This window comes from Lepisosteus platostomus, chromosome 5 (assembly GCF_059453375.1).
Source record: "Lepisosteus platostomus isolate fLepPlt1 chromosome 5, fLepPlt1.hap1, whole genome shotgun sequence".
Taxonomy (NCBI): Eukaryota; Metazoa; Chordata; class Actinopteri; order Semionotiformes; family Lepisosteidae; genus Lepisosteus; species Lepisosteus platostomus.
In genome coordinates, this window is record NC_142615.1 from 4,432,568 (window position 1) to 4,452,047 (window position 19,480).

The window sequence follows — 19,480 nt, forward strand, 5'->3', positions numbered from 1 at the left end:
CTGTCTGTTCCTCAGGCTGGGACAGGAGATCACACACTGTATTATTATTATTGAGAGACAGGCTCACTGTCTGTTCCTCAGGCTGGGACAGGAGATCACATACTGGATTATTATTATTGAGAGACAGGCTCACTGTCTGTTCCTCAGGCTGGGACAGGAGATCACACACTGTATTATTATTATTGAGAGACAGGCTCACTGTCTGTTCCTCAGGCTGGGACAGGAGATCACACACTGGATTATTATTATTATTGAGAGACAGGCTCACTGTCTGTTCCTCAGGCTGGGACAGGAGATCACACACTGTATTATTATTATTGAGAGACAGGCTCACTGTCTGTTCCTCAGGCTGGGACAGGAGGTCACACACTGGATTATTATTATTGAGAGACAGGCTCACTGTCTGTTCCTCAGGCTGGGACAGGAGATCACACACTGTATTATTATTATTGAGAGACAGGCTCACTCTGTTCCTCAAACTGGGACAGGAGGTCACACACTGTATTATTATTACTGAGAGACGGGCTCACTGTCTGTTCCTCAGGCTGGGACAGGAGATCACACACTGGATTATTATTATTATTGAGAGACAGGTTCACTGTCTGTTCCTCAGGCTGGGACAGGAGATCACACACTGGATTATTATTATTATTGAGAGACAGGTTCACTGTCTGTTCCTCAGGCTGGGACAGGAGATCACACACTGTATTATTATTATTGAGAGACAGGCTCACTGTCTGTTCCTCAGGCTGGGACAGGAGGTCACACACTGTATTATTATTACTGAGAGACGGGCTCACTGTCTGTTCCTCAGGCTGGGACAGGAGATCACACACTGGATTATTATTATTATTGAGAGACAGGCTCACTGTCTGTTCCTCAGGCTGGGACAGGAGATCACACACTATATTATCACACTCTTATATTACATATAGTGTATATTATATTGCCCTTGTCTGAGTGCGTGCAGCTGACACCACATTACACAGCTGTGTCGTCGGCAAACCAAAGTTGGTTTTGCCACCTGAAATGATCAATGAGACCATTTCTGGGCGTCATCCAGGCCCCTTTAACACAGCCCACGTCCGCGAGACCTGTCGCGACCTTCAGGGGCTGTTCACAGAAGAGAGCAGAGAGCTGGCGCTCAGAAAGGCCCCATTTAGAACCAGTGAATGAACTTAAAGCCCACGTACCTCAAATTAACCCCCCCTCTTTCAGTATGGAAACGGCTCTCTGCGCCGGCCTGCCTGTGACCAGGGCAGTCCATTCAAATAACTGGAGATAAGCATTCAAATCCGACATCGGATCTTCATCACTCTGCTCTCCTCCCCACTGAGAGCTGGTGTGTGGGGAGCGTTCTGGCGCACTATGGCTGCCGTCGCATCATCCAGGTGGGGGCTGCACATTGGTGGTGGTAGTGGGATTCCCCATGACCTGTAAAGCGCTTTGAGTGGAGTGTCCAGAAAAGCGCTATATAAGTGTAAGCAATTATTATTATTATTATTATAAAACCCAGGGTGTTTCTCGGGAAGAGTAGGGGTGTTACCCTGGTGTCAAACAACTGCTCATTGTTCTCGGCTTTGTGAGCGAGGTCCCGAGTCAAATCAATATGCAAACCGACACTTCCACTGGCCCATAAATGGTGTCAAGGAGTTAAAAAAAAACGGTTTGGTACAATTCAAGACTGAGCAAACATCCAGCCCATGACTTTAAACAAAGGAGGACAGAGCTAGGAGAAAAGATCGATACTTTATTGATCCCCTGAGGGGGAAATTTCAGTGCAACAGCACCACAGTCAACACAGCGACAGTGTAACGCAATGATACAACAATACAATACATACAGCTGGGGGGGTGGTGTGGTGGTGCTGTGGCTCAGGATCTGCGCCTGGGGCTGGAAGGGTTTGCTGGTTCGAATCCCGCGGCCGGCAGAGGAATCCTACTCTGTTGGGGCCCCCCCCTGAGCGAGGCCCTGAACCCCAGCTGCTCCAGGTGGCACTGTACAATGGCCGACCCTGCGCTCTGACCCCCAGCTTCTCTCTCTCCCCGTCTGTGTGTCTCCTGGAAGAAATTGTATAGGGCCAAGAAAGTGATCTTATCTTATACAATACAGTCAGTACAGTCAGTGAGAAGTGCATTATGAAGAGTCGCTCACAGTCCAGAATATACAAAGAACAAACCAGAACAGCGCACAACAAGTTGTAAACGGAGGAAAAACCCGATGGAAGCAGAGAGTTTACTGTTTAGCCCAAAACCAGGTCAGTGTCAGTGCTGCCCCTGCCCAGACACACAGTGGAGGAGTGGTACAGTCTGATGGCAGGAGGTACGAATGACCTCCTGTGGCGCCCCCTGTCGGGTGGATCGGCCCGTCCTCTTCTCCCGAGTGTGTCATGGGGGGGGTGGGGGGGTGGGGAGACACCGTTCTCCTGTCCGCCACCACCTCCAGGGGGGTCCAGGCCGGACCCAGTGACAGAGCTGGCTCTCCTGATGAGCCCGTTCAGCCCTGTTGGCATCCCCTGCCTCCAATCCCAGAGCCCCCAGCACACCACCGCCACCACCGACTGATAGGACATCCGGAGCATCTTCCTACACACGTTGGAGGACCTGAGCCTATACAAAAACATTTTTATTCTCCTTAAAACTTTGGGATCCCACTTTTCAGCAGCTGGTCAGAAAGTCAAGTTGCCCAGTAAGGCTGATCGGTCGTTCCCTTCCAAACATACGCGAGAGAAACATATTCTCAAATAGTATTTCCTTGGATCTAAATACTACAACTACATTTAAGTGTGATAATATATATATATATATTCATCAAACAACTCTGAATGCATTTTCACCGTACGGAGACCAGACCTTCATGTTTAAACAGAGAACCACTCATAAAGAAAATCTTAAACTACATTTCCATATATATTGAACCTTAATATGAATGCTACGGTATTTGAAGTCGAATGTTTTTGTATAGTTGATGGTGGATGACATTGAAGCCACAGATCAGAATAGGTGGACCTACAGACTGCTGCGCACTGGGAGTCTGACAGCACTGTCACACCTGGAGAGTGTGACTCCACATCTAATTGATGTATTATTTTGATGTTGTATCTCACTACTGCTGGTCCTACAGACTTATTTAATTTTTTACTATTTAAAAGAAGCGATTTTACCTTTTTTTGTTTACTTGCACTTTTCTGTGTTTTCTCCCAAGTGACTCAAGTTCTGAACTCTAGATCAGACTGATGCTCTCTTTTTTAAAGATGTGTGTTATTTAACTCGTTGTTGCTGCTGCTGCTGTTGTGTGTTAATGTTTTTGGTGTTGCCTCAATATCTCTGTCCTGGAGCCTACACGCATTGCGCTTGTGCAGATGACCGTGGCCTGAGCCGAGTTCTTAATGAGAAACAGGTTGGATAAACAAAGCGGGCGGGCGCGCTGTGGAGATCAATCTCTGATTGGTCCGAAGTCTCTGAGTGACAGAGATTTCCACCTATTAGAGGAGCTGTTGCCACAGCCGGGCTATTTGAACTGCTGGGAGGGGTTTAATCGTCATTTTGGCTGTAATGTGTGTTGGAGCAAACAGGTGTTTTACCTTTTACCGCAAGAAAAAACGTGTGTTTTTCAAGGCAAGGGAAAGAGTTTTTATGCGATTTAGCGAACATTTGCTTTTGCGGTTGCATTTTGCTGGAAAGCTGATGAATTAGCGATATGCTTTGGCGTATTTTAAACTGAAACGCGAGGTAAATATGGATATGAAAAAGAGGTTCGTTTGCTTCATGTTGATGTATCTGATTACAAAACACAGTTCTGGAAAGCTTAGGCTGTCTTGCGTTTTGGGATATATAGTCCGTGGTGCTGTGTTTTGCTTTTGCGGGTAAAAATGTATCTTATTTGCCCGTTTCTGGCTGAAGTGGCTTTGTCGTAATTCGTTTATTAAGTAATATAGTTTGATTGCTTTGAAAACAAGCTTAATGTTCGTGTTTAGAGGCATGCGTGTTATTCTGAGAAACGATTACAAAACGTTTGGGGAACTGAGACGTGTCGCGTCGTAAGCAAATTACACACGTGTAGTCTGATATGTTTATGGGCTCTATCAAGTTAAAGACCCAACAGTGTGCGTCTGTACTTCTTGATATTGTGTTGAAGTCTTAATAGGGATGTGCAGATTTTGGTATTTCAGCTTGGGTGAGTTTTATACACAAAATCCATTTTTTTGGTCCGTTTTTTAGTTTTTATGTGATAAACCAATGCTTTAACACTACTGTTCAACGCTCATTAAATGCTACAAAGAAAGTATTTTTTTGTTGTTGTCGAATGCCCATTTACAACCCTGGATATAATAGTGACCCACACAAATATCCCATGAGTTTATAATAGAAAATTATATTTGTTTATGGCATTAAATGGCAAAAGATGCACACAGCTGCTCTAAAAGTAATCAATGAAACAGGTCTCGGACATTATTTCTTTGAAAGACCGTGTTTGTGTTATCTGGGATGCCTAATGTAAATAGTTCATTATATAAAAAACAACTGAAAGATGAAAGCAATAGATTTTATCTTGTGGTATTTGTAAATCCTTTCATTGTTAAACAAAATAAATACATTTATGCAGAGGCAGCTACATGACACCCTCTCAAAACAACAGATTTTGCTGATACACATGAACATGAGCGAGAGTCAGAGAGAGTGTAGCTGAGACAGAGGGACTGTTCTCAGTTCTGTTTCTCTGTCTTGAGTCATTTTCACTCCACAGCTTTTCCCTGAAAGCTGAGTCCCGTCAGGATTGTTTTACAGGCTGATCTTCTAAATCAACACCCAGACTGTAGATGTGTGCTGTTTCTTCTTACTTCAGGGGGGAATTTGATCATTTAAAATCCATTAGTGTATTTGCTAATAAGGTTGCTTCAGTCAGAACCAGTGTTTTCTGTACGTCAGGTGGAGTTTTGCACGAATGTTGGTTATTTTGCGGGACGTCGGTGTGAGATGGTGAATGTGAAGCGACCAGGGCAGGTTGGGGTTCTAGTGATGGATGGGGGTGCACATGCAGGCGGGGGGTTGGTGAGGACTGTGGGGGGGGTCTGGGTGGGGCTGTGTCTGTGGGCTCATGTGTTCACGTTTGGGGACGGGTGTCTCAGAAGGGTCTTCCAGCAGGTTCTCGGGAAGCTCTTCAGGAAGAGAGCCGGCAGAGGTCTGAAGTGGATCTCACCCCTGACTGGTCTGCTCCCAGTCCTGGCCTGGACTCTGGGATTCGCTGTGGGAGGTGAGTCTTGGATCAGGACTCGAACCCTGGACCCTGTCGAATGCTGGGAGTGGGGGGGCTGTTTCTCAGCTTCCTGGTGTGAGTTGAGCCAGAGTCTCCATTGAGAACCTCAAGGCCACCGTCTTCACAGCAGGAGGAAGAGCCGGGTTCGAGGAGCTGGCCTGTACCGGATCCTGCACCGCGGGGCTGCAGGGAGCTGCAGGACCCCAGAGTGGAGGGTGTCCCCAGGGAGGGTGAGACCACCGTCTACTCTGACCTCAGGACATGTCTTGTGCAGGGGGCAGCAGAGCTCAGACTGACCCAGTGTTCCCTGTAATAGGAGATTACTGGCTGTTCAATGTGCTGCTTATTCTGTGTGATGGACAGACACTGTACTGGGTATTCAGTATAATAATCATTTCCCTCTGTTTTCATTATGAGGGACAATGACTGTACTGTGTTCACTGGAATAATCACCATACTGAGTTTTCAGTATAATAATCACTGTACTGGGTATTCAATATACTAATTACTGAACTGTTTTCATTGAGGGACAATCGCTGTACTGGGTATTCAGTATAATCTCTGCACTGGGTATTGAATATAATAATCACTTACTGTTTTCATTATGAGAGACAGTGACTGTACTGTGTGTTCACTGGAATAATCACCATACTGGGTGTTCAGTATAATAATAACTGTACTGGGTATTCAATATACTAATTACTGAACTGTTTTCATTGAGGGACAATTGCTGTTCTGGGTATTCAGTATAATCACTCAACTCCATATTCACTATGACAGTCACTATACTGGGTGTTCACTGTAATAATTGCTGCACTGTGTATTCAATATAATAACTGAACTCCATATTCACTGATGGTCACTATACTGAGCGATTCACTGTAATAATAGCTGCACTGGGTATTCACTTTGATGGGCAGGTCATTGTACTGGGTATTCACTGTACTGGGTGTTTGCTGTAATATTCACTGTACTAGGTATTAATAATCACTGTACTGGGTGTTCACTGTAATATTCACTGTACTGGGTATTGATAATGACTGTAGTGGGTGTTTACTGTAATCACCACTGCTTGGTGTATTCTGTGTGCTGTCGGTTATTCACTGTACAGATAAATCCCTGTGTTTTAAGTTAATAGGTGGGCTCCTGAAAAGACTGCCGAACCCAGAAGAGGGAATGTAATTAGAGAGGAGGGACAGTGAGGTGAGCTGTTTAAATCACCTGTGTGAGACACTGGGGGGCTGTCGGGGGCTGTGGTGCCGTGAGGCACTGGGGGACTGTGGGGGCTGTGGTGCCGTGAGGCACTGGGGGACTGTGGGGGCTGTGGTGCCGTGAGGCACTGGGAATAAGAGCTCAGCGTTGTCCCCATGCAGGTACTTCTCACTCCTCCCTGATGCAGCTCTGTGTGCGATTCACAGGACAGCAGTGGGGAGCTCAGAGAGCAGGTGAAGTCAGAAACTCCTGCTGGTGCACCTGCCTCAATATTCTGTACAAACCAGGCAAAGAAACAACATGGAGCCCTTCTCTTGGATATTAACTGTGCTATTTAGTTGGTAAACAGTTTTTTTCCTTGATGAGTTATTTTGTGATGCGTTTGCGGTTTATTCAGTGGAATTGTACTCCCTTACAGACCAGTTTATTTAATTGCTTTACTACATATTCACTGTGCTGGGTATTCACTATTATGTTCAGGTGGGTAGCTGCGTCGGCATGCGTAGGCAGCAAATGAACAAGTAATAGGTTTATTCCATGCTGAAAAAAAGAAGAAAGTTCTTTTTTTTCCAGCATGGAATAAACCTATTACTTGTTCATTTACTATTATGGTTTGTCACTTCTGCAGTCTCTTTCCTGAAAAGTTACTGGAAATTCACAGTAGTGTTTAACGGAGATTCACTGTAATGGATAACCTCTGTACTGCTTATTAACAGTAATGTTTAATTGCTCAACTAGTCAGTTTTTCCTGAATCATTACTGACTTGACTCTACTGGGTATTCACCATAATTGTTCAACACTAAGCCAGTGTTTTGTCTTGAATGGGTATTGTACAAGTCTGCTGTAATTGCTAGTCAATCTCTGTCCTGATGGTCTTTTTTTACTGGATATTCAGTGTACTAGATGTTTATTGTAATTGTTCATTACTAAGCTAATGATTGTCTTGATGAGAGCAGGAGGTGTTGGGGTATCTGCTGGGAGAGAGCAGTAGGAATTGGGAATACCAGCTGGCTGAGAGAGTGGGGGTACTGAATTATTTGTGGAACCCTGAAGAGGAAAATGTCAAGTCAAGAGGGAGGACAGACACCCTGACATCGGAGCTCTCTCCCAGTCGGACACCAGGCGCCCCGACGCCCACATCCTCCCCCATCGGCTCCATCTCTCCGGTCGTGTTGTCTGGACGTCGGACTCCAGGATCTCGGGGAAGGTTCCCTCCTCCCAGCCCGGCTCAGGCCTGAGGAGTCTGGGAGATCTGGGAGAAGCCAACAGGAAGAAACTCCTCCTGGACCCTCGACTCTGGGAGGAGCCCCAGCGCCTGGACCCCCCGAAGACTCGGGCTGACCAGGAGGGACCCTAGAGGTGTCAGAATGAGGAGGAGCCCAGTGGTGCCACAACAATGAAGGGGAGCCCAGGGGTGTCAGAACCCCTGAACGAGGTGAGAAAGGGATAAGAGAGCCTGTGGACCACACGCCTGTGTCTTTCCAGGACGGGTTACCAGAACAGCAGCTCTGGACCGGAGCAGTCGGGGCTCGGTGGAGCACAGGGAGGCTGTGGGACAGGTGGGGAGGGACTGGGAATGTAGGAGCTGCCCCCGTGTTAGGCAATGGGATCAGGCAGCCAGGCAGGTAAGTGCAGAACAGGCGAGTCTCTCCTTCACTGGATTTCCCTCGCAGGTGATGCTGTGTCCCTCGGTTCTGACCCTGTCTGCTTCAGGGTCTTCCTCCTGATCTCCATGACCGCAGTGCAGGTCTTCCCAGTGGCTGTGTGCTGTCAGATCCTCCCACAGTCGTCACTGTCACCTGGGTGTGTCAGGTGTGGGACGTATTGGAGTACCTTTCACTGTGGAGACGGGACAAAAACTGGGGGACTTTCAATGTCCCTTCTGTCCACATCCAGAGCACACAGGGGCCGTTTCCTTGCTTTCAGGGCCACTGTGATCTGCAGAGAGCTGCCCTTCTCCTCTACACTCTACAGAGCGGATTACCGAGCCCAGGAGCTGTCCAGGTCTGAGGTCAGTAAGCACGTCAGTTCACAACAAGTATGGATGGAGAGATCGGACATAGGTTGGACTGTATTATTTTCTTTAATTGTCCAGGATGTCCAGAGATGAACTATAGGAAGACTGGTACTGGGGAGTTGGAATGGAAGTGGGATACTCTCTTGTCCCATGTTTTCCCAAGATGTCCAGAGGCTGCCAGTGAAGAGCCAGGTATGGATGGGAAGATAAATTGGGAGTTAGGTGCTTCCTCGTTCAGTGCTTTCCTAGTTTTCCAGGATGTGTTGGTATTGACATTGGACTGTGTTTTCCTTCATTTTCCAGGCTGACCAGAGGCGGCCAGTGGGAAGACGGATATGGCTGGGAGTTGGGATGGAGTTGAGAAGCTCTCCTTCACTGGCTGTCCCTCACAGGCGACGCTGTCCTTACATGATCGGTGCTGATCTGACCGATCTGGGATCCACAGACTCCGAGGGGACCGAGTAGCTGTCGTCTCGGGGAGACATCAAGGGTGTCCCGATCTCCTGCCTGCTGGAGCTTGTGAGGATGACGATGATGATGAAGAGCTGCAGGTGACCCCGATTCAGGCTGCTCCTTAGAAACAAGCTCCAGGTGGAGAGCCAGTGGATTCCTCCTATCGGGGCTCCAGGGGGGTGACCCTCAGGGCTGTGTCCTGACCTCCTGCTGTCTCTCGCCCACAAGATCCTGGTCAGTGTGCTGTTGACCCTACACTCTCGTACCCGAGTCCAACACCAACCTCCAGCACGAGCACAAGGTCAGGTTAGTCCTGTCACTCCTGTGTCACACTCAGGGCATGAACACACAACCCTACTGGTGAGAGAAGAGAACTGTTATAAAGTTACTTGCATTGATATTAGAGCCTGGTGAAGTATTGTTGTTGAATTAACACAATCTTGAGTGACAGGTGAGTGCTGGGCTGAACACAGATGACGAGGCACAGAGAGACTGCAGAGCCAGACTGCTGCCCTCGGACACGCGGACCAGCTGTCACAGCTGTGCAGCCTACAGCAGCGTGTCCTGGGATGGAGGTGGGATGCTCTCTCCGGTCTCTCGTACTGGGAAGACGTACGTATAAAGATTGAACCCTCTCCTGTTTCCTTTTCCCTGATTTTCCAGGATGTCCAGGGGCAGACTGTGGAGAGACAAGTATGGCTGGGATAGAGGTTGGATGTTCTCTCCTATAATCTTTTCCCTGATTTTTTTTTTTAGGGTGTCCATAAAATTGACAGTCCTATATTTATACAGTCTAGAGATGCACAGTAGAGTCACACCTGACCTGTATCTGTACAGTCCAGAGATGTGTGGTGCAGAGCAGAGACAGCTACTTCACTGTCAGGTTTAGTGTGGTTGTAGACCTGAGTATCGCCAGCCATTTTGAGTTGATGTTAAACTTGATATCTGACCAAGAATGAATGTCAATAGTTTATCATTGTTTGTCTCCAGTTCTCCTTGCAAGGCCACGTGATTCCCTGGAAAACAGACGGACATTTGGAACAGTTCAGCGGAAGTCTGCAGGTGTTGCTTAATGAAGGACAGTTTTGTACCAAAACAACTGAAAACCTGACGGAGAATTAACGAGGACACCCTTTCTGGGATATTCTCTGTATGCGTTAACCACTAAACCAGACCATCTCCTCAGTCTGCTTCCTGTATAATTAGTTTATTGGCCTGTTTACTATGCTGGGGGTTCACTGGAATGGTAGGTCACTAAACTCTCTTGCATCTTCACTGTACTGGATTTCTCTCTAATGGTTAGTCACTAATCCAGGCAGTCTTCCCTGAATATTTTGTTGGATATTCAGTTTACTGGATAGTAATTGTAGTGGTTAGTCACAACCGTCTTTGTCCTGAATATTCACTCGTATTCACTGTAACATAAGCAATGTAATGATTATTCTCTGTGACTGAGTCTCTGTACTGGAGATTCACTGTCATAGATAATTGTCTGTATTGGAAATTCACAGTAATGGTTTACAAGATATTCACTGAAATGGTAAGTCACTACACTCGTTGGTGTCTTTGTGTATTATTTTATTAAATATTCACTGTACAGAACGTTCACTGTGATGGTTGGACACTAAACCAGTCACTCTACTATGAATAATTATTGGGTCTTCACTACACTGGGTGTTCAGCAATGGCTGTACAAAAAACATCAGTTTTTCGTGAATAATTGTACTACATAGTTACTGTGCTGGGCATTCACTGGAATGGTGAGTCACTAAACCAGTGGGTCTCTGTGCTGCGTATTCACTGGAATGGTTGGTCACTAAACCAGTGGATCTCTCTGTGTTCACTGGAATGGTGAGAGGAGTGGGGTACCAGACAGTTGAAGCCAAGGAACATTCCTGTGTGACGGTGAACATGCTCAACCGAAATCTCTGTGGGATCCTGAAGGAGGAAAAGTCAAGAGGGAATAGACCCCCGACATCCAAGCTCTTTCCCAGTCGGACACCAGGAGCCCTGACGCCCACATCCTCCCCCATCGGCTCCATCTCTCTGGTCGTGTCGTCTGGACGTCGGACTCCAGGATCTCAGGGAAGGTTCCCTCCTCCCAGCCCGGCTCAGGCCTGAGGAGTTTGGAAGATCTGGGAGAAGCCAACAGGAAGAAACTCCTCCTGGACCTTGACTCTGGGAGGAGAAGCACAGTCATGTTTATTCCCAACAGGAGCCAGGTCAGACTCTGTACCACACAGGAGAGGGCACCCCCAGACCTGCAGTTAGAAGTCAAGAGGGTGTTCTCGACTGGTCAGCACAGGAGGGGACAGGGTACCCCATCAGCACTGAAGGACACGAGGCACCAGGCAGGTGAGTGCAGAGCAGGTGAGTCTCTCCTTCACTGGCTGTCCCTCGCAGGTGACGCTGGTCTTACATGATCGGGGCTGATCGGACCAATTTGGGATCCACAGACTCCCACGGGAAAGAGTAGGAGTCATCTCGGGGAGACATCCAGGGTGTCCCGATCTCCTGCCTGCTGGAGCCTGTGAGGATGACCATGATGATGAAGAGCTGCAGGTGACCCTGATTCAGGCTGCTCCTTAGAGACGAGCTCCAGGCGGAGAGCCAGTGGACTCTCCCTCAGGGCTGTGTCCTGACCTCCTGCTGTCTCTCGCCCACAAGATCCTGTTCAGTGTGCTGTTGACACTTGTACCTGAGTCCAACACCAACCTCCAGCCTGAGCACAAGGTTAGGTTAGTCCTGTCACTCCTGTGTCACACTCAGGGCATGAACACACAGCCCTACTAGTGAGAGAGGAGAACTGTTATAAAGTTACTAGCATTGATATTAGAGCCTGGTGAAGTATTATTGTTGAATTAACACAATCTTGAGTGAGAGGTGAGCGCTGGGCTGAATCCAGATGACGAGGCACAGAGAGACTGCAGAGCCAGACTGCTGCCCTCAGACACACGGACCAGCTGTCACAGCTGTGCAGCCTACAGCAGCGTGTCCTGGGATGGAGGTGGGATGCTCTCTCCTCTCTCGTTCCCCTTTTCCAATAAGTCCAGCAGCTGAAGATTGAATGTATGAAGATTTGAACCCTCTCCTGTTTCCTTTTCCCTAATTTTCCAGGATGTCCAGGGGCAGACAGTGGAGAGACAAGTATGGCTGGGATAGAGGTTGGATGTTCTCTCCTATAATCTTTTCTCTGATTTTCTGGGATGTCCATAAAATTGACAGTGGGAAGACGGGTATGGAGGAGGAGTTGGAATGGAGGTTGATGCTCTCTCCTGTCTTTTTCCCTAATTTTCCAGGATGTCCAGAGGCTGACACGGGGGAGACGGGTGTGGATGGGAAGATGGAATGGGGATTGATGGTCTCTCCTGTCTCCAGCAGCGTCTCCTGCTCTCTGAGCTCAAACACCAAAATGTCAGGGGTCAGAGGTCAAGATGGACTCCAGTGCAGGGGCAGCCAGTGGGAAGACCAGTGTGGATGGAGGTTGACGCTCTGTCCTGTGTTCATTTCTGTAGTTTTCCAGAATGTCCAGAGGCTGACAGTGGGAAGACCAGTATGGATGAGGAGGTGGAATGGAGCTTGGATGCTCACTCCTGTCTCTTTTCCCTAATTTTCCAGAGTTCATAGGCTGCCAGTGGGAAGATGGGTATGAAAGAGGTGTTGGGATTGACATCGGACTGTATTTTCCTTAAATTTCCAGGCTGGCCAGTGGGAAGATGGGTATGTATGAAGATTGAACCCTCTCCTGTACTCTTGTTCTCTAACTTTCCAGGATTTTCTGAGGAAGACAGTGGGAAGACCAGTATTGATGGGATGATGGATTGGGGGTTGGATGCTGTCTCCTGTGTTTCTTTTCCCTCATTTTCCAGGATGTCCAGAAAAGTCAGTGGGAACACCAGTGTGGATGAAGCGTTGGGATGGAGGTTGACGCTCTGTCCTGTGTTCATTTCTGTAGTTTTCCAGAATGTCCTGAGGCTGCCAGTGGGAAGATGGGTATGTATGAGGAGTTGGGATAGAGATTAGCTGCTGCCTCCTTGTTTTTTTTCCCTAATTTTCCAGGATGTTTACAAGCAGACAGTCGAGAGGCAGGTGTGGTGTTGGGACTGATGCTGAGCTCTCTCTGCTGTATAATTTTCCAGGCTGACCAGAGGCGGCCAGTTGGAAGACGGGTGTGGTTGGGATAGAGATTGGATGCTCACTCCTTTAATCTTTTCCCTCATTTTCTAGGATGTCCAGAAAATTAAAACCCTCTCCCGTCTCTATTTTCCAGGTTGTCCAGAGACTACCAGTGGGAAGACGGGTATGGCTGGGAGTTGGGATGGAGGTGAGGAGCTCTTTCCCGTCTTTCTTCCTCCTTGTCAGTCTCTGTGACGTCTCTCTGCCTGTCTCTTGAGCTGTGTGTCTTTCTCTCAGTCCAGCTGCTTGTGCTCTGTAAAACGCTACACTTCTGCAGTATTAAACAGGGCTTCTTGACTGTGGATTGCAGGTTCGATTCCAGAGGGGGACACAGTCATGTACCCCAGAGTGAGATACTTTGCTCAGATAGACTGTTCTGATCATGGTTATCAGTGGCTGTACTGTAGGGAGTGGAGTGTTTACAATGGTGTACTCAATTCTCAAGAGGATTGTACCTTAATACACTGACGCATCTATGTGTTGAACTTTCACCTGTACTAAGCTTTGTTACTCAATGATAAATGTGTATATATATACAAGTGTGCTGAAGTGTTTCCTATATAATACTTTAACACCCAAACCTGTGTAGTATGCTTCCATCTCCACTGAGCCTTAATACTAGTAATCCTCACACTTGCATATGAACCTCTCTCCTGTCCTGAGCTTTAATTCTCCATGACAGACCTGTGTGCTGAGCCATCTTGTGGACTGTACTGTAATACTTAAATCAGTGTGCTGAACTTGTACTGAATTTAATTCTCTTACTGACACACGAGTGCTGAACTCTCACCTTTACTGTGCTTTTAAACTCAAGTGTGTACTGACCCCTCATGTGGACTGGACTATCATACTTACACCAGTGTAACCAGTGTGTTGAACTCTGACTTGTAAGTGTGCTTTAATCCTCAAACCTGTGTGCTCAGCTCTCACCTGGACTGCACTAAAATACTTAAACCACTGTGCTGATCCCTAACTTGTAAGTGAGCTTTAATATTCAGTGACACACCAGTTTGCTGGACTTGAACCTGCAGTGTTCTTTAAATCTCACATCTGTGTGCTACACTCTTACCTTGATCGAGTTTTAATACTCGATGACACACCTGTGAGCTTTACTCTCACTTGTTTGAAATTTTTAAGTTCTTGGATCTGTGTGGTCAGCTCTGGAATAAAAAAACTTAAAGCAGTGCTTTTTCCTGTGATTCAATACTGAAACCCGTGTGCTCATCTCTTACCTGGAGTGTACTCAACATAGGAAAAAAGTACCTGTTGTGTTTTTAATACTGAAACCTGTGCTCTGAACTCTCAGCTCCACTGAGCTGTAATGTGTGGTAATACTTAAACCTGTAAACTTAACTCTTACTGTGCTTCAATACTTCAGTCTGTGTCGTCAGGTCTCACCTGGGCTGTACTGAAATACTTAAACCAGGGAGGTGAGCTTGTACTGAGCTTTAATATTCAGAGATGTGTATGCTGACCCTTCTGTAGTGTACTTCAATACTCATCTGTGCTATACTCTTACCTCTACTGTGTTTTAATCAATGACACACCCGTGTGCTTTACTCACCTTTGCTGTACTGTAATAGTAAACCCAGTGTGCTGATCCCTAACTTGTAAGTGAGTTTTAATACGCAGTGACATGCATGCTAAACCTTCACAAGCAGTGTATTTTAATACTCAAATCTGTGTGCTGGACTGTCAGCTGTACTATTAGAATACTCAGCCCTGTGATGAACTGTAACCTGTACTGTGTTGTAATACTCAGATCTGTGAACTCGCATGTCTGACTGGTACTATTTTGCAGTGCTCGGATGTGTGTACTGAACTCTCACCAGTACTGAGCTTTAATACTTAAACCAGTGTGCTGAACTCGCTTGTATGCATCTGTAATATTCAGTGACATGCATGCTAAACCTTCATCTATAGTGTACTTTAATACTTGAATCTGTGTGCTACACTCTTACCTTGACTGAGTTTCAATACTCAATGACACACCTGTGTCCTTTACTCTCACCATTTAAACTTGTACTTAATTTAATTCTCGCCTTGACACACGAGTGCTGAGCTCTCACCTTTACTGTGCTTTCATGCTCAAAAGTGTGTACTGACCCCTCATGTGGACTGTACTATCATACTTAAACCAGTGTAACCAGTGTGCTGAACTCTAGCTGGTAAGTGGGCTTTAATACTCAAACTCTGTGCTCAGCTCTCATCCAGACTATACTAAAATACTTAAACCAGTGTGCAGATCCCTAACTTGTAATAGAGCTTTAATATTCAGTCACATGGATGTATGCTGAACTTTCATTTGTAGTGTACTTTAATACTTGAATCTGTGCTACGCTCTTACCTTGATTGAGTTTTAATACTTGATGATGCACCTGTGTGCTTTACTCTCACATTTTAAATTTTTTATTTCTCAGATCTGTGGGGTTAGCTCTGGACTAAAACTTTACCCTGTGCTTCATTACTGAAACCTGTGTGCTCATCTCTCAGCTGGAGTGTACTCAACAGAATGGGTACTTTTTTTTCTGTGTTTTTAATACTGGGACCTATGTTCTGAACTCTCATCTCCCCAGAGCTGTAATGTGTGGTAATACTTAAACCTGTAAATGTAACTTTTACATTGACTGTGCTTTAATACTTCAATCTGTGTCATCAGGTCTCACCTGGACTGTACTGAAATACTTTAAACCAGGGAGGTGAGCTTGTACTGAGCTTTAATATTCAGAGATGGGTATGCTGACCCTTCTGTAGTGTACTTCAATACTCAAATCTGTGTGCTATTTTCTTACCTCTGAGTTTTAATCAATGACACCCCTGTGTGCTTTACTCACCTTTGCTGTACTATAATAGTAAACCCAGTGTCCTGATCCCTAACTTGTAAGTGAGTTTTAATACTCGGTGACATGCATGCTAAACCTTCATAAACAGTGTATTTTAATACTCAAATCTGTGCGCAGGACTGTAATATTAGAATACTCAGCCCTGTGTGACAAACTAACTTGTACTGTGTTGTAATACTCAGATCTGTGAACTCGCATGTCTGACTGGTACTATTTTGCAGTTCTCAGACGTGTACTGAACTCTCACCAGTACTGAGCTTTAATACTTAAGCCTTCATCTATAGTGTGCTTTAATACTCGAATCTGTGTGCTACACTCTTACCTTGACTGAGTTTCAAAACTCAATGACACACCTGTGTACTGTGCTATTATAATACATGGTCTGCTGGACTGAATTGTCACTTGTACAATGTTGTAACAGTCCCTCTTCATATTGAGTGTTACACTGAAATAGACTTCTGACCAGAACTTGAAGCTGTACTTGATTGTAATACTCAGACCTCTGTCGTGTACAGTACTGTGAACTGTCACTTGTATTGTGTTGTAATACCCAGCCCTGTCTATTGTACAACAGTGTAATAAAACAGCAGTGTTCCAACCTGTCACTTGTAATCTATTGTAATACCCTGACCTGTGTACTGTACTGTGATGTCAATTATCACCTGTATTGTGCTGTACTATCCACCCATGTGTATTGTACTACAATGTAATAACCTGACCAGTGTACCAAACTGTCACCTATACTCTATAATACTGAACTGTCACTCCACAGCTGAAATATTTCCTTTCTTCTCTTTTCAGCAGTGAAGAAACCTTTACTTGATCCTTCATGGCCTACACATGCTGATGTAGCTCCCTCCTTTAGCTGGTGTAATACATGGTCTGCTGTACTGAACTGTCACTTGTACACTGTTGTAATAGTCACCCTCTGTACTGTATTTCAGTGTCACACTCAGACTTCTGAAACTGTCCCCTGTACTCTAGGGTGTAATACTCAGACCTGTATACTGTGCTGCTATGTGAACTGTCAGCTGGAGTGTTGTAATACTCAGCCCTCTGTACTGTACTGTGTTGTACTATATGTAGCATTGTACTAAACTGTCACTTGTACAATGTTGTAATCCTCAGTCCTCTGTACTGTATTTCAGTGTAAGACTCAGCCTTGTCCTACTTTTACACCTGTACTTTATTGTAATATTCAGACTTGGGTACTGTTGTGAACTGTCACCTGGCTTGTGTTGTATTACTCAGACCTGTGCCCTGTGTTCTGAACTGTTACCAGGATCATGTTGTAATACTACAAACTGTGTACCATACTGTGTTGTAATTGATGGACTGCTGTTCTGAACTGTCCCTTGTACGCTGTTGTAACAATCACCCTCTGTACTGTATTTCAGTGTAACACATGCATTTCTGTCCAAAAATGTCACCTTTACTTGAGTGTAATACTCAACTCTGTGTACTGTCCTCTAACTTATCTCTATTGTGTTGTAATATTTAGACCTGTGTATTGTACTGAACTGGCACTTTATTGTATTTTAGTATCACGGATGGTTTGTGGACAATCTGGAAATATCAGTACTTGCTTGTAATACTCAACCCTGTGTACTATACTGCACTGTATGCTGTTACCAATATTGTTGTAATACAGGCCTGTGCCAGTGTAATACTCAGTTTTTGTTTAAAACCATTACCTTTACCATAGTATACAGATTTGTGTACTGTGATGTGAACATCTACTGTTATGCTGTTGTAATACAGCCCAGGGTACTGTACTGTAGTGCAATCAGAGTTCTGTCCTATAGTGTCAATTGTACATAAGTTTAATAGTTAACCATCTGTAATGTACTGTGATCAGTAATAATGGTGTAATACTCTCAGCTGTGTACTTTAGTGTGAAATAGCAGCTGGATTCTGTTGTAATATGTAGCCCTGTGTCCTCAACTGTCACATCTACTGTCGTGTAACATGTAGTTGTGCACTTGCTGATCTGACCTGTTGTGTTGGTCTATGGGGCAGACCTCTCTACTAAACTCTGCCCTATGGCCAAACAGGCCTACTGCAATTTCACCTCTTTCTGTGTGTGGCCCTGCTTTGGTGTGGAGCTGGTTCCTCCTTTACTCAATGTGAGGCTACAGCTGGAGTTCCCCTCTCTCCCTTACTGTTAATAAATAAAGCAAGTGCAGTTGAGGTGTTCAAAGGTGGGGGGAGAATGAGACTGTGCAGGGCCACCCCTGCGAGGTGGGATATGGAGATTGAAGTCAAGTGCGTGGTGTGTTTTAGAGAGAGGAGGGGAAAAACATGCTCATGCGAGTGTGGGGTTTGGTTCTTGTAGGAGGGGGAAGACTTCTGGAAGGGTTGTCGTCTTTAGGCACAACTCCCTTTCTTTTCCAGTTCTAGCCCCTCTGGTTTTGTTTTTTTTTTGCTTGGGGTTTCCCTTCCCACTGGGGATGTGAACATATACCCCCAGGGCCCTAGTTCTGTTCCGTGGTCATCATGAGGTTAACTTGTTTCAATGGGGAAGTCCAATCTCTTAGGGGTTCTTTGGTGTTGAGATGGTGGAGGGGGGGGACCCTAGATGTGTTTCTAAGGTTGTAATGCTCCCTAATTTAACTGCTCAGAGCTGTGACAAGGTGATTGTAGACGTGTGTGACTCTCGGCTGGAGTTGTGCCCCAGGACAGAGCTCTGTGGGGTGTCGGTTTGCCCGTAGAAGGAATGTCTCCTGGTGGAAATGTAGCCTCTGGGCATGAGTGATCAAGGTTGAGCAGGAGCTCTTAACTGTTCAAGAGGGAGAGAGTGGGTTACTACTCCACAGAGACAACCAGTCTGCTTTCTTTGCAATATAATACCCCACCTTGCTCTTAGTTCCCTGGTGCAGTCATCTCCTCCAGACTAGACTTGTCTTACACTGAGCAATACAGGTGGGACAGTGTTAGTGTGTGTAAGATGGGCCAAGGGAGGGGTACAGTCTCCACCCTCTGTTACTCTCCCACTGGGCCTATCCTGCTGCAGGACTTCATGAACTACATTTCCCAGCAGGCCATGAGGCTGATGGTGGCCAACTGGCTGCCTCCCCTGGGTTGATAAGGGGCGGGTGCTATCAACCCAAACCTGCAGCCAGTCTGAATTCCTGCAGAGGACGGGAGCCTGGAGGTACAAGTTCATGTATTCTGAGACGCAACTGACACGCAACTACTGCTCTCGTTTGTTGTGGGTTTGTCAGTGGGAAGGAAATGCTTTAAGTGCAGCAAAGCTGCAAGAGGGTCCGAGAAAGGAATATTTATATTTATCAACAAGCTGGGTTATTTTTAATAAAACTAGAAGCTGTTCTACCTAAGCACCTGATTTTTTTTCCTAGGCTCTAACTTTCATTCCTAACTCACTCTCCCCAACTGCTGTTAGTATTTTGCTTCTTTCTTACACTCCAGCTCACAGCTGCCTTACCCAGAGTGCAGTGTAGCTCTTGGTCAGCTGACCAGCTGGAGAAACATGATTGGTCAGTGGAGGTTTAAAAAGCAGGA

At 46.0% G+C, this 19,480-nt stretch overlaps 2 long non-coding RNA genes across 8 annotated transcripts; both read left to right on the forward strand.

The window, feature by feature from the left end:
- Positions 1–5,069: 5,069 nt before the first annotated feature.
- LOC148662589 (uncharacterized) lies at positions 5,070–8,005 on the forward strand. 2 transcript variants are annotated; one of them, XR_015936871.1, is made up of 4 exons: positions 5,070–5,253; positions 5,384–5,631; positions 6,395–6,459; positions 7,592–8,005. It is a non-coding gene; the product is annotated as an uncharacterized LOC148662589 (long non-coding RNA). The 2 variants fall into 2 exon arrangements; XR_015936870.1 differs by having other exon boundaries at positions 5,070–5,631.
- Positions 8,006–11,129: 3,124 nt separating this feature from the next.
- On the forward strand, positions 11,130–19,126 carry LOC148662590 (uncharacterized). Of its 6 annotated transcripts, XR_015936860.1 has the most exons (5): positions 11,130–11,501; positions 11,607–12,659; positions 12,809–12,932; positions 13,210–13,263; positions 16,760–19,126. It is a non-coding gene; the product is annotated as an uncharacterized LOC148662590 (long non-coding RNA). The 6 variants fall into 6 exon arrangements; XR_015936857.1 differs by having other exon boundaries at positions 11,130–12,659; positions 13,167–13,263; XR_015936861.1 differs by having other exon boundaries at positions 11,130–12,659; positions 13,167–13,263; positions 16,763–19,126.
- Positions 19,127–19,480: the final 354 nt, after the last annotated feature.